Raw genomic sequence first — 14,019 nt, forward strand, 5'->3', positions numbered from 1 at the left:
GTCATTACCTGGCCTGCTGACGTTACATACCTTGAGGGAGGGCAGAAACGCGCTCGCGAGTTTCCCCCCCCTCTCTTACCTGTTGGCTGCTGGCCTGCAGGATTTCCACGGCAGGTGTTGTGAGGTCCAGTTTGTGTTAGATGGGTGTGTCAGTGCCCGAGACTGTGAGAGCCTCAACATGAGTTCATGTGTTCTACAAGCGTCGCTCTAGCGCCTGTACAGCGAAGCACATTTGATGGGATTACCTTGCAGCCGCTTATTGGAACTCCGGATAGCACTGCACCATCGGTAAGTGATGGACAATGGCCCAAACAGGAATGTTTGCCGGCTCTAGGCTTAATTGACAGTTAACTCTGCGAGATCGTCCCGTCGCACTGTGCCGTCGCTGAGGCGGACTCGCGTACGATCATATTGCGTTGGTTACGCATTGTATCTGCGTTGTCTGTAGTAAAGTGCGGCGATTTTGTTGGAGGGGGGAGGACACGGAAAACGAAACGCGTCGCGGCAGTTTCTGCAAAGCGGCGCTAATTTGAAATGGGGCCGGAGCGGGGCCATGGCGTGTGCCGTGAACGCACTGTCAGGTTGTGTTGTTGTAGCAGGACAGAGCGCGTGATCGGTACTGCGTGCCACGAGGACAGTACATAGCATCGCATTCCCGGCATTTTGGCCTGCTTTCCTGTGCCACTGGTGGGCGGGGAAAGGTCAACCCAACATGCATATTCGGTGATCGGGCAGTTTCATATTGTTTTCGTTTCATCGGGGAATCAAGTTATTGGGCTTCGAAACCTATTTGACTTGAAGTCCCATAAGTGTCAGCGGTTCCGTCCTTCTTCTGTCATGCAATCCGTACGTTGCTGCATGGTTCCGTGCAGCGCGGTCAAAGCGTTGTCGTCTAGTTGGTGCTATTTGATTTTAGGGCGGTCGTGTAAACTTCGTTAAACTTGCTTCCAGTCCACACACTCTAGATATACATCGCCGGACCGGGTGCTACCTCACGACTGCCTCCATCACTCAAGGCGAGAGCAGTCTGTCTGGATTTTTTACCCAACTGGTCAAACAGCTACCGCTCACTGACTGGCTAGGGTCACCAGTAATCGTTTACTACTCATAATTACATATGATCTACGCAATCACCATCACAAGCCTACTCCAGCGGGGGGCTACGGTCGACGTAACGATCTGCGCAATCACCGTTACAAGCGTACTATAATTTTTATTATTGCAGTTAGTCTGGGCGTAACGCTAGACATTTCCTTGTTTTTATTACCCCCATAGTACATTTAAGCATACCGGATGGTACCCACCGAGTATTTTTAGAGAACGCTTTGCAAGTACTTTGCGTTGTGTTTTTCAGGGCTGCTAGCAGGACAGTGCGAACGGCTGCAAGCAGGTCATGATTAAACTAGGGGGACTTCACCTTAAACGGCGTTTGCGAGCAGTCTGAGATTGTCAAGCTACAATTACCGGCAGCGAGGCGCTGCAGCTAAAGCCCCAGCGGGGTGCTGCTACCTGGCGCGTTACTTCATCGCACAACAGGTTGGTGCAAGGAACGGGTAGGACGGAAGGTCGGTTCTGCTCCCCGGTATGTGAGGCCGTTTAACTTCGCGGCCACGTCAAGCTTGCGCCGGCGGCGCCTTGAGATACCATCGCCCGCTTTTCTTCCTCTTTTGCCCTTTGTCGTCTGCAGAGGCTGCAGCGCTAGCGCTGGCCAGACGATTGTTTCCTCATCTGACTCGTCGCGTCTCGCGCACATGTGCGCCGATCGGTTGCAGCGACCTGGATGGCAGGTCGCTGCAAAAAGCGCGACCAAAAAAAGAAACGAAAACCGAAAGAGGCCGTTTTCCTTGTTTATGTGGATCTGCAGAGTAGTCGATGGAATACGAACTCTTCTCTTTTTTGCTAAGCCACACGGGATGTCCGAAGTGAGGCTTACGAAAGGGAAATTCTGATAGATAGCTAGCCTACTGAAACAAAACACAGAAAGTGGTGGCACGTACAAATATACGAGTTTAGGTGGGCCAGTTCTACGGCGTTGTTTTAAAACGAAAGCGTGCGCAGACCGACAGGCGGGCCCTTGTCTAGGGTGCATTCGCTGGCCACGTTCTCGAACCCCGTTTTGTCATCCGTTTGTGCTCTGATGTACTAGATTTGTGGAAGGACGAATACTTCTTGCTCTATAATGACACGGGCAGCCGTACGCGCTTTGTCGTTGGGAAGTTCGTTCTTTTACTTCTCACTTCGGTGTCCCCTTGTAGACGCAGCGGGCAGCTGCGGTCTTATCAAATCTTATTTGATAAGCCCAGAGAAAGCTGCAAGTGACAGGCAGTGAGTTCGCTTTGCGTCACAACTGTAACTAAACCTTGCCCTTGCAGCACGTGAGAAGCACGCAAAGACTCGATGGCGCATAGCCATCCCAGTCATCACTGTCGTCAGATCGGCGTATGTCTGTGTGCTCCATGAAACTGTATATGTGCACAGCAACGAGATATGCAGGAATCGCGGGGCTCATGTAAGACTGGATTTCTGATTGCTTCTCTGGCAGGAGCGTCTCCATGTCTGTAACGGATAATGAGACATCCTCCTCGTGCAACGTGATTCGCGGTGTTACTCAGGGTGTCGTTCTGATCCCGACGCTTTTAACCTCTCCCTTGTCAGCGTTGCGAGGTGCCGGCGTCAATCAGTTGAATGGTAAGGTACGCAGCCAATATCTGCATATGGTGCTCACGCCCAACATACATGGGCTCCGCACTATAGGCTTCAGCCAGCGATAACTGATTTCGTAGAGAGAAATTTCTCGTGACGCTTGGCCTCACAATATCACCCACAGAATGTACCGTAACGGCCGTAGGCTTAACCATACCATACCTCTGCCGTCCCAATTTTACGGTTGTCATTTTCGCCCGCCATGTTCGTAGCATGTTCGTAGCCTAAAACAGGAGGCTAAGATCATTTGTGCGCCTTTTCGGCATGATTTCCAACAGCGTTGGTGGCGAACAGGGCCGGGTTCGCTACAACCTCGCAGCCCTGCCTTCTCTCTCCAAAGGAGATTTCAATGTTCTAGGCCAGATTACTACTTTGTGTTCCTAAGACTTGCCTCTACAGTGGGAAGCATGACACAGAATGGGCGGCTTCCGGCCGCTGCTTTGCAGGCAATGGAACTGTATTTCGCACGCGACTACGCGTTGTGACGGGGCAGTGTTGGGCGTCCTCTAGATGCCTGCCTACGAGCTGCGGCAAGATCTGCCTCCACAGTATCAGGCCCCACTTTCTTCTCGTTACCACGGATGTTCCCACCATTGAATATCACTACCCTGTCTGGCTCTAAGCGGAAGGCACTCATACCGGCTCTAAAGGGGTGCTCATTAGTGCGAACTGCAGATACCATACTCACCTGTGCACTGATGTGATAGCTCCGTAACTGCTATATCGTCGGCTACTTCGCTTCGTCGCGCACTACCGTCTGCGCCCCAGCTAGCGACAAGACATCAACGACGGCTTCCGAGCCACCTGGACTGTGCGCTGCTTTTGATTGTATTGGCACCTCTAGTCAATAAATGGACTGCCTTTACTGAATCCCTGTCAGAGCTCGAGTGATTAGCATCGCTACCTAGGGAACGGGTGGCCTGAAAAATGAATTTCCTGCACACTGCGTACAGTCACTGGCAATGTCGCACCTAACTGAGCGGTATCATGATCATGGGCCCACTCTCTTTAACGCCAGTTCCAGCTACCAGAAAGGATTTGACAAGCCTCGCACCGTCGATTTTCTGCAAAACGCAGCTGTCTACCTGGGCTGGCGAAAAACAGCTGTATGCGCCTCTGCACCAACTTGGCCCCAAAAATGCACCCTTAGGATGCTACCTGGATTAATCGTGTGAGAGAAAGCCATCTTATAAATCGACTACAGGACGTTGCATGTGGCTTTCACAAGACATTTTCTCTTTAAAATCCAGCAGTCGTCTTGGCCTATTTGTTCCACGTGCGACATACGCGAAGACATTGAACCTGTCATCTGTTATGCTCATCTCGAAGTTCACGATACGTGGACAGACTCATATTATCCCTGTATATGCCGCATTGCGCAAGAGTTGAACCGATGGCAGTTTTAGGTTGTTCGTCGTGCCCAAGTCAGACTGCATGGAACACCAAAGCTACTTTGGTGTTCCTGCGGACTGCAGGTTAAGACGAAGTTTTGTGACAAACCATTGCGAGGCTGTGTGCATGTGCGACTGGAAATAACTCGCTCAACTGTAGATTCCTTATGTTCCCCGCCCTTTCAGCAGTAGCCTAGGCGTGAACCCGTGTTCACGCCTAGACTACTGCTGAAAGGGACTACTCGTTCTACATGTTGCGAATTTTGCCTGCGAATTTGCAGCTGCGGCGCCATTCGTGCGACCAAACGACCTATTTTCGTTGCTGCGACAAATTTGCAAATGTTTGGAACAGTGGAACATCTCATATGTGAGCGCCGCTTGGCATTTGTAAGTTTATAGCAGCAGTGAAAAATGGAAAAATAGACCGTTTTGCCGCACGAGCGGCGCCACAGCTGGGAATTCGCAGGAGAAATTCGCAACATGTAGAACGGGTTGGATAGGCTTGGATAGATTTGGTTGCTGACGTACACGTTGCATGAAAACATCGCAATTTACGGCGAAGAGCAACGCTTGTCTGTGTAACTTCTTTTGGCCATTCTTCCTGAATTTCGCTGTTTGCACGCAATATTGCGAAGCAAACACTCCGTTTTCATTTAAATATCTCTTTCTCTGTGTCTCCTTCCAAATGTGCATTCCTTTTAAGCGGTAATGTTTGCGCTACCAGGTACGATTCCACAAATGGAATCGTACGATTCCATTTGTGTGTCAGATTTTCGCTGTCGTCGTGAAATCACTTTACCACCACCTTCTCGCCACTCCATCCTACCAGAGTTCACTTTTGCCGCGGCTTCTCCCAGACAACGCCGATGCCAGGTTTTTGCGAAATGACACTACTCGTAACATGTAGCTGCGCATGTGGTTAGTAACGGAATAGGACCGACTGCTCCTTACTTTACTTTTTATCGTTCCAAGAATAAAAAAGGACCAGTTGGTTGGATACATTTGCGTTGTCGAAAACTTTGTTTTACTCGTTCAAGGGCAGTGGGTACAGACGCGCACGAAACGGAGAGACCGAGGGAGCTCAGGCACGGTTGCTCCGTCAGTTAAAAGCACGCAAACACACTTGACAGGTTGACGTTGACACTGTCGAGGGAAGAGTGGCATACTGTGTCTACACGACTGTTTTGTTCCCTGCGCTTGTCCACGAAAAGAGTGTATATGCAGAACGCAAAAAAAAAAAAAAAAAGAGTTAGAAAAGAACGAAGTATTTCGGTTCCCTGGCGCTCTCACTCTGGTTTGTATTTGTTCTTCTCCCGGTGCCTTCGGACCTTCTCTGACTAAGCACGTATTGGATGCAACAACCAATACCCAACCCTGTCTGCAACTAGGTAATCTTTCACCGTGTGGTCCAGCCTCCTGTGGTAGTCCGCAACTCGAAACATATCGTTTCGTAAGTCCGTTAAACCCCGTTCTGAGTCGGCCGCGAGCTGACTGATCATCCACAGTCTCTGTTTCTGCCTCCAATTTCCTCACGCTTAGTCTGGTCGATGAAGCACACCATACGCTTCAAACGCTTGCCCATCGCGGAAGCGAACCGTCCACAGCCGCGCATACTCCCGTTTCGGACTGTAAAATTCTCCAGCGCCCCTCCTGTCTACGCAGAAGGTAGATGTATACTGCCCTCCCCCCTCCTCTAAACGATCACTCTTATGTGTACCGCTGGCTGCAAGCGCTACAAATAGCCGGCGAGCCAATGTAGCGCACTCAAGAGCGCGCGTGTCCTATTAGTGTCTAATATGGAACAACTTCTTGCATTTGGCAATAATGCAGCACTCCCTTCCGCCTCCTGTGAGTGCTCGGTGCGAGTGAGACCGTTTCGAGAACGTTTGTGTCCAAGTTACTCGGGGATATATTGTGTCCGCGTGCTTGAAGGCGTGTGGGTAAATCGTATACACGCAATACCGCATGACTGCCGGTGAGCTGCTGCTGCTGCTGCTGTGCCACTTTGGAGACTTTGCGAAAGCGCTTCCGTCGGAAGCGGTTAAGACGCACGCCGACCGCTGCTCAGCTATGCAGCAGCCCACTACTCGTGCGGCAAGGAGGAACAATGGAACGATTTCGTCGGGCGGCTTCCTCCGTTCCCCGCGCCGTTGCTGCAGCCGATACTGTATGGTGTACGCGTATGCACTGAGGGAAAGCGACGTCTCTCTCACATTCTTTTCGTCCCCGCGCTTTTCGTTTCACATTGCCCAAGGTGTGCGAGGGCGCCCTTTGGGCCCGTAGCTGTATACCGGCAGTTCGAACGCCGAGAGACAGCGCTGAGATGCTTTCATCGTGATCTTTAAAGCGAAACTTTCTTATTGGGACCGATGGCGTTCTGTCAACAAGTAATGCATTTCCCCATAGACCGGGGTTGGTGGACCGAAAAGCTCTGCTAAGATCTCTGGACACAAGGCGCGTGCGTCAAACCGGGCATTCGTTGTGTCAAAACGGTTGCTTGGAAATCGCGAAAAAGGAACAGTTCTACATAAGACAATACATGCATCGATCACGGAGAAGGAGTTTAATCTGTATCTCATAAACCACGTATCGGTATACATTTAGATCGCTCGTAGACGCGTTTATTCGGTGCGCGAAAAATCGTCGCACGGGTTGCTTCTTCGTTTGCGATTTCGGCCTTTGAAGGTTTGACTATCGATTGGACGCACTTTAAGCGAAGGCTGGACGCGCTTTTGAGCTTTTGCGTTTCTCAGGCTCAACTTTGTTTAGGAAGGGACGGAATTTTTTTTTCTTCAATGGTTGCGGTGGTTGAGGTCGTCGCTTGAGGTTGCTCCTCTCAGGCCGCATTGGGGCGTGTTCGACAGTGTGCGTGGCTTTCTTTTTTATTTTCGGTCATGTGCTTTGATGCCACTTAAAGGAGCCATGAAGACAAAATAGAAGTTGGGTTTATTAGAAAGACTGCTTAGTCCCGATAAAAATGATACCAATGTCATCGCACTCTTCGAGCAAATAACGGAGATATTAAAGAAAACCTAGCCAGTTTCCCGGAACTTTTTATGACGTCACGGAACCTTGTTTGTGCGATTGGCGACCTGTCGCGACGACACATGACTGGACGTCTGAAATGGGGCCTCCAGTTCCATTTGACCACATCACTTGAATGCTAATGTGCAGGTAACGCACTGAAAATTGTTTTATTGTTGGCCCGTATGACGTCATTCTTGCTCATTTTTTCTCGGCCAGAGGGACGCCGCGCGTGGCGCCAAGCAGGCGCGCGCTGTCCTGTCATACGTCCAGTCCTGTCGCACGTGGTCGAAGCGAGCTTGCGGAATGCTACTGCATGCTATTTCTTTATTATATATATATATATATATATATATATATATATATATATATATATATATATATATATATATATATATATATATATATATATATATATATATATATATATATATATGGAGAGAGAGAGAGAGAGAGAGAGAGAGAGAGAGAGAGAGAGAGAGCACGTTCTGGCTGGACTTGCTGGCTGAACCGGCCACGTTGGAGCAGCAACGATTGTGATGGTGAAGTTGTAAGCGACAATTACACGCACGCACGCACGCACACACACACACACACACACACACACACACACGCACGCACGCACACACACACACACACACACGCACACGCACGCACGCACATAAACGAACACAAAACTGCAGTAGGAGCCTGAGAAGACTTCATTCCTAACCACCTTCTGAATTCTAGCCTCAATTCTCGCTTCCCCATTGGTTGATTTTTCTTCTCCCTTTTTGGCGTTCGGGCGGCGCTTGCTAGAAATATCTTGTTTGCCGACCATTTAGATCGCACGACACTGCAGCAACCCGTGCAAATCAACCATAACCGTGCGGCCGCAGAAGAGGAAATTTGAGGCGGGACGGAGAAGCGCCGAACCATTCAAGCCAGCGAGGCTTCTTGACCGGTAGGCACTGCAGCCCTCTCCCTACGCACCTCTCAAGCGACGACACGTATAATCGGCGGCGCGGATATACTTAGGACGCGACCCCTGACATCGGTGCCTATTTGCGTGCGCAGCACCGTTTTCCTTCCCCCTCTCAGCGACCTTCGTGTTTTTTACCCTCTTCGCCGCTTTCTTTGTTTCGAACATTCTTTTCCTCGTCATCGGTTCGTGGCCCATTAAAGAGCCCCGGGCGGGGATCACGCGGGGCGCGCTTTTTCTTTGGGCTGCAGTAGAAGTCGTGAGTCGTGAGATGCTGCGTTTGGTGCAACGTCGGCGCACGCTGTGGCGGCCGACCAGGGTCTTCTTCTTCATTCTCGCCCTTTATTTCTCTGGGCACGAGGGTATACGGGTTGGCATACGCCGTGTACCACCCGTCCCCTCCCGAGGGTCACGCGCCCGCACGGCGTTGCCTTCGGCCATCAAGAATAAGGCGACGGAAAGGATACACAAGAAAGGATGGAATAAAAAGGAAAAAAAAGGGGGAAGGTGCGCGACTCCTCGTGGGCTTCACTTCCGGCGACCATCAGGCGTTGCATTGGGCTCTTCCCGCGCCCCTCCTCTTTCTAAGCCGCCGCTCCGGATTTTTCTGTTTCTCTCGCGACGTTAAAGATGCGGACTCTAGCCCATTCTCCGTGATGCCAAGTTCACGCAGAACGATATAGCTCTAGCATATTCACCACGAGGATCTGTATGAATGGCGAGGCCGCCGTTTAGAGTCGTTTATATGCTTGGCTGACCTCTTGTGGTTGCGCATTCGTGGGAGAGAGGGAAAGAAAAAAAGGGGCGTTGAAAGGGGGACTGGTCGCCAACGGGATTTTTTTTTATTTTGCATTTGTTTGTACTTCTCGTGCCGAAGAGGAGGTTCGTTCGTGATCAACATTATGGCGAGGATGCTCGATCGTCCTGGTGCTCTATTCCGTTTATGTGGACGCTGAAAGCCCTGCTCTGCAGTCCCTTTTATTTTATTTTCTTTGCTGCGATGGCTGCGTGCCCGTACGATGAGGCGTTTAGGGGCGCCGAATTATTGAACGAAAATAAAAATTCTCCCGGTCATTCAAGGGCGAGAGGTCCTAAAAGGGAGGTAGAGGTGTGGTCTGGCATGACTCTCTCACACGCGCGGAACGAGGGCGGAGCTCAGCCAGTAAAGCACCCGGTGCATTGTAGGCTAGCGCAAGCTGGCGCATCATGACGGGAATAATCAATTTAAACATTTACTGTAAAGAACAGTGTCCGCTGTGACCCGCGTGAAAGCGTCGATGAGGCATGAAAGAAACGAGGGATAACGGCTTTCCCCGTCCTTCGTGTTTTGTCTTTGCGCGCTGGTATGCACTCCTCCGCTCTGATTTCCCCTCGTGCACGCTGCTAGTGACAGGCCCGCACGTATTCACTGGCCTGGCAATAAAAGCAGGGCCGTAAGAAATGGACACTGCAGGTAACAACTTCACTACAAACGCAACTACAGCGGGTGATGCTCAACCTTCGAGATTCTGCTGGCATTTGAGAAAGATAAGCGAAGCCAAAACATTGGCGAAGCTTGCAGTAGTGATGCAAGGCTGGTTAAGCAGCAGAGCTGGCCGCCCTCGTCCCCTTCTCCGGAGATCCTGCTGTTCAACGCGAACGCTACGACTAATCCAAAGGAAATAATGCTCTGCGCCCGCAATGCGGTGATAGCTTAATCGGATATTAAAAAAAAAAAGAAAAAGCTTACTAGGATAGACGCCGGTTTCATATCCCGAGGGACACATGTAGGTTCGATTCTCGTCACGAAAAGCGTTTTTTTTTTCTTTCCAATTTGAGGTTTTCTGTTCTCGTTGGACAACTTACGGCCGGGTTAAACAGCCCGGCTGTTAAAAGGGCAACCGGAATGTTGCCCTTCTGATGTCCGATTGGAAATAGCCTCGCTCGCGCGACTTGCACACCCGTCATCCACGGTTATGTCCCGTCTTTGGGACACCATGGTCACCAAAAACGAGACCGGACGCGCAGAGCTGTGTCTTTTCCGGTCCGCCCCTTGGGCCGGAATTATCCGTCCTTTTTCACAAACGTCTGTTTTGAGTCATGCATGCGAGACTTGTGGTGGCGTGTTTCCGGTGTCCGTTTTTTCTGACTTCCGGTGCTCCTTTCAAAAAGCGTCGGGCGCACTCAAAACTGTTTTTTTTTTTTTTTGCAGCGTACGCAGACTATGAATACCGCGGCCCAAATTCTCTACTGTGTGTCGCCCTCGTTTTTGAGCTGCGCACGGCGATTTCAGTACGGTATAAAATTTTCGAAGGCTCCAATGTGTCATCATTTTAAGTGCGAATGCACTTCTTAAGCGAGCCTGAAGCGTCCGCCGCCGTCCGCATAGCAACAGCTGCGGGTGCGCGCGCTCCTCGTCTTCCTTGGCAACGGGGGGAGATGGGCGCGCGCTGCCTGGCCGCTGACATGGCACATATCCACGTGGGGGATTGGCCAAGAATCTCCTAGTCTTCCTTGGCAACGGGGGGAGATGGGCGCGCGCTGCCTGGCCGCTGACATGGCACATACCCACGTGGGGGATTGGCCAAGAATCGGGCGTGAGAAGGGCTAATGCACCCGCTTAAAGGAGTACTGACACGAAATTTCAAAGCTGAGATCCGCTCTAGCAATCAAGTACAACGACAACACAAATAGGTGTCTGTGAATAAATGCATCTTTCTTTCTTTGTAGTTGTGTGTGTGTGTGTGTGTGTGATCTCTCTTTCGCGAACATTACCGAACCGCGCAAATTCAACTCGTGCATTCGCACTTTCACATTCTTCCCCTCGGGGAAATGCGGGGAATTTTTTTTAGGTAAGGTGACGACGCTGACTATGCAAGGGCGCGTCATTATAGTTAATAGCGTTGATTATCTTAAATAGCATTGTCATTATTAGCCAGCGCTGATGTACCTCGCTGGTAATGTTGTTTCTCAGCCTTCACCGCAGCGCAAGGGCACTTGCTGTGGAGCACCCTTCAAAGGCAGGCCTCCACGATGATGATAGTATGGACCAGACACGATGGGAGTAGCCGTCGCTAAAACTCGGTGAAAAGAAAACAATTACTTAATTTAACAGGCGCACACTCGTTTACCGTTACTTTGGCCTTCAAATCTCGGGACAGTGCAATGGTGTAATGCGTGCACGCGCGCGTAGAGAGGGTAGGGCAGGCCAGTGTAAGTTGCAGAAAAGGCTGTGGCCATTTCAGTTTCACCGTTTACCCCACTATCCTGCCAAGGGTAGCTCTAGCGGTGCCACTCCCGCCTATCAGATAACTGCCCACCAACCGCGTGTGACTTGTCTGTGTGACAACTGACAAGGAACCATTATTCACTACATGGTGCCATCAAACACCTTGCGACGTGGTGTACTGCGAAAGCCCGATGCAGCACGACAAAAAAAAAATATGTTGGCCGAACAAAATTTATGGCAGAAAAGTAAAATAAAAACGTAACTATGAACGCTACACGCAGTTCTCTGGTGGGCTTTTTCTTTTTTTTTTTTCACTGACTAAATTGGCTTCTTTCATTACTTTAGTGACGTCATTGCCTTGAGAAGCGGCGCGTGTCGTGAAAAAGAAATTTTGACCGCTTTTCTCGCGCAGAGCGTAGTTTCGTGGTTTGTACTTGGGGGGTGCTCGGATATGTAACCTGCACTCGTAAGACAGTGATTGGTCTTAACGGTGCTAGAATATGCGTTGAAACGTGTTAGTGGCTCGCCGCGCTTTGCTCCGGGCAGGCCGCGATACAAAACCTTGAACCTGAGACGCGTGAGTTTCCGGGAAGCGTCATGGAACAAAGAACATGAGGTCTCCTGTCGGCACGGATTTTCACCTTTTGTGTCTGCGCGTCCGTCAGTCTGTTGGAGTAACTCGAGTGTGAGAATAGATGCGAGGGCAGCGAACATCTGTTGGCGCGAATAAAAGCATCAACGACAAAAAGCGGAGCGCAGGCAACCTTCGCGCTTGCCGGAGTCTTTGTGGTGGCGCTTGTTGCCCCCTTCTTTTTCGCTGCGCTGATGATGATGATGATGAATAGTTACTCTCCTTCTGAATCGGGGCGTCGGTTGTCAGCAACCGAACTACCCGTTTTATTCCACTTATACTTGCCCTACTCCTAGCTAACCTAATAGATTTGCCTCCCCCATCTCCCCCTCACCCCTGTTTTGATGATGATGATGATGCTCTTGCGGTTAAACCTTTTTACAGCTGGCGGGTGAGAGAGATCTACCCTAACCATTAAAGAAAGGTAGACACTGTGCACGCACTCTATGTACATAGCTCAGGACCCGTGAAGGCCCCGAAGAACCGAAGCCCATCGTCCCAGTCCTACGCCACACCCCGACCCCTACTACTGCCTGCCAAGGGTCGCCCTCTTCCACCTTTCAAGGCGGCACCACTTCATTGCGAACGCGCCCCCTGCAGAGTGCTCCGCGTCGTCGGCGTTTTCCAGCCGCTTGTTTAACTAGCTGCTGAGGAGGCGGCATTCCGACTTGTCTGGGGCTGTTTCCTATTTTCGTTTTTGTGGCGCGTTCGGAGTGGTCCCGCCCAACTCAAAAGGCCTTTGTTCTTTGTTCGCACGCCTTACTTCATGGTCTGGCATATTTTTCTTGCCGTTTAGATCGCCGAGCGGAGGCAAGAGGTGTGTCGGCATGTGCTGAGCTGGCCGCTTTACTCGCGTGCGATTTATTTTGCTCATTTGCTCGCCGCCGTGTGATATCAGCTGCCCGTTGCGTGATAGGACTACCGGTCTTTTGAGACTCCGTGCGCGATTACAGTCGTGGTACGTACGTGTTAGACGATGTCGAAGGTTTTTGTCTAGCGGTACAACAATGGCGTTGTAGCATTTAATTCTTTTGAGTGATGGCCGGGCTCGGCTCTTGGCAACCGGGGGCGCCTGGACAATATAACGTCGCTTCAGGCCTGTTTTTTTTTTTTTTTTACTTTTTAAACACAAATGTTGCTGATGCTGGCACTGAAATGTATACACGCGTATCGTTGGTGATGCGGCTATTACAGTAATTTCTGCTGCTGTCAATAATAACACTAGAGGCCGGGATTATGTTTGCTCTCACGAGATACAATTCTTTGCTCGTTAACAACTTGTGTACGCTGAACTACTACGCTATGCCCTGTAAGAGAAAGAGAGAGAGAGAGAGCACGCAGAGCAAAATTTCTGGAAAGCCTAATTTTCGCGTAGAGAATTTGCATTTGTTGTTCAACCGTCTAACAGCGGTGTCTCAATTCCAGTGAAGTGTCATTGTTAACTCGTAGCCAATAATTGGTTTAACCAGGGGATGTGGAAGTAACGAAAATGAGCTTAAAAGCAGTTGACGAGCGGCGAACATCGCTGAACGCAGTGAGATAGCACGCCATTCGAGCGTAATGCTTGTGTACGTGTTGCTCCTTCGGTTATGTTGGTGGGGCGTGTGCGAACGCCGTCTTGACGATCGTAAAAGAATGGTGAATACTCAGGACTGTGGCCGACACATCAATATGCAGCGAACCGCGTAGCGTTTGATCAGGTAGTTAAAGGAGACTCGCTTTTAATCACATTCCTACGGGACCTTACTAATTCACGACCCACGGACCCAAAAAGCATCGTGTACCAACACAAAAATATTTACAAATCCATAGAAATGTTCTAGCTTGCTTCTTTTAGAAATAGAGTGGACTTAACGGGAGCCTACTGTATATCACTTCTTGAAAGAAATAAAAAACAAGAAACCCAATTTGGTTTATCTAGTTTTCCTTAGATAACGGTAGCTAGAGCCACTAAATAAGCTACGCTTCATCTAGTGGCTCTAGCGGTAGCTCTGTAGCGAGTGAGATTTTTGTGTATTTGTTTAGGTACAGAAGTGACTATTTTCTAAAATGAGCAATCTAGGCCGTTGTGAACATTTGTGTGTATTTTAAAAAAAAAATT

General features: G+C 50.1%; 1 protein-coding gene across 1 annotated transcript in view; it reads left to right on the forward strand.

Moving 5' to 3' along the window:
• The first annotated feature begins 12 nt into the window (after positions 1–12).
• The window catches only part of Ck (unconventional myosin-VIIa ck), a 156,237-nt gene continuing 142,230 nt past the window's right edge, over positions 13–14,019 (forward strand). Inside the window, exon 1 of the mRNA XM_077698866.1 lies at positions 13–288. The gene's annotated coding sequence lies outside the window, so the exon portion shown is untranslated. The remainder of the gene's footprint in view (positions 289–14,019) is intronic.

This window comes from Haemaphysalis longicornis, unplaced genomic scaffold (genome assembly GCF_048455015.1).
Source record: "Haemaphysalis longicornis isolate Haplotype H1 unplaced genomic scaffold, Haemaphysalis longicornis Haplotype H1 scaffold_2, whole genome shotgun sequence".
Classification (NCBI taxonomy): Eukaryota; Metazoa; Arthropoda; class Arachnida; order Ixodida; family Ixodidae; genus Haemaphysalis; species Haemaphysalis longicornis.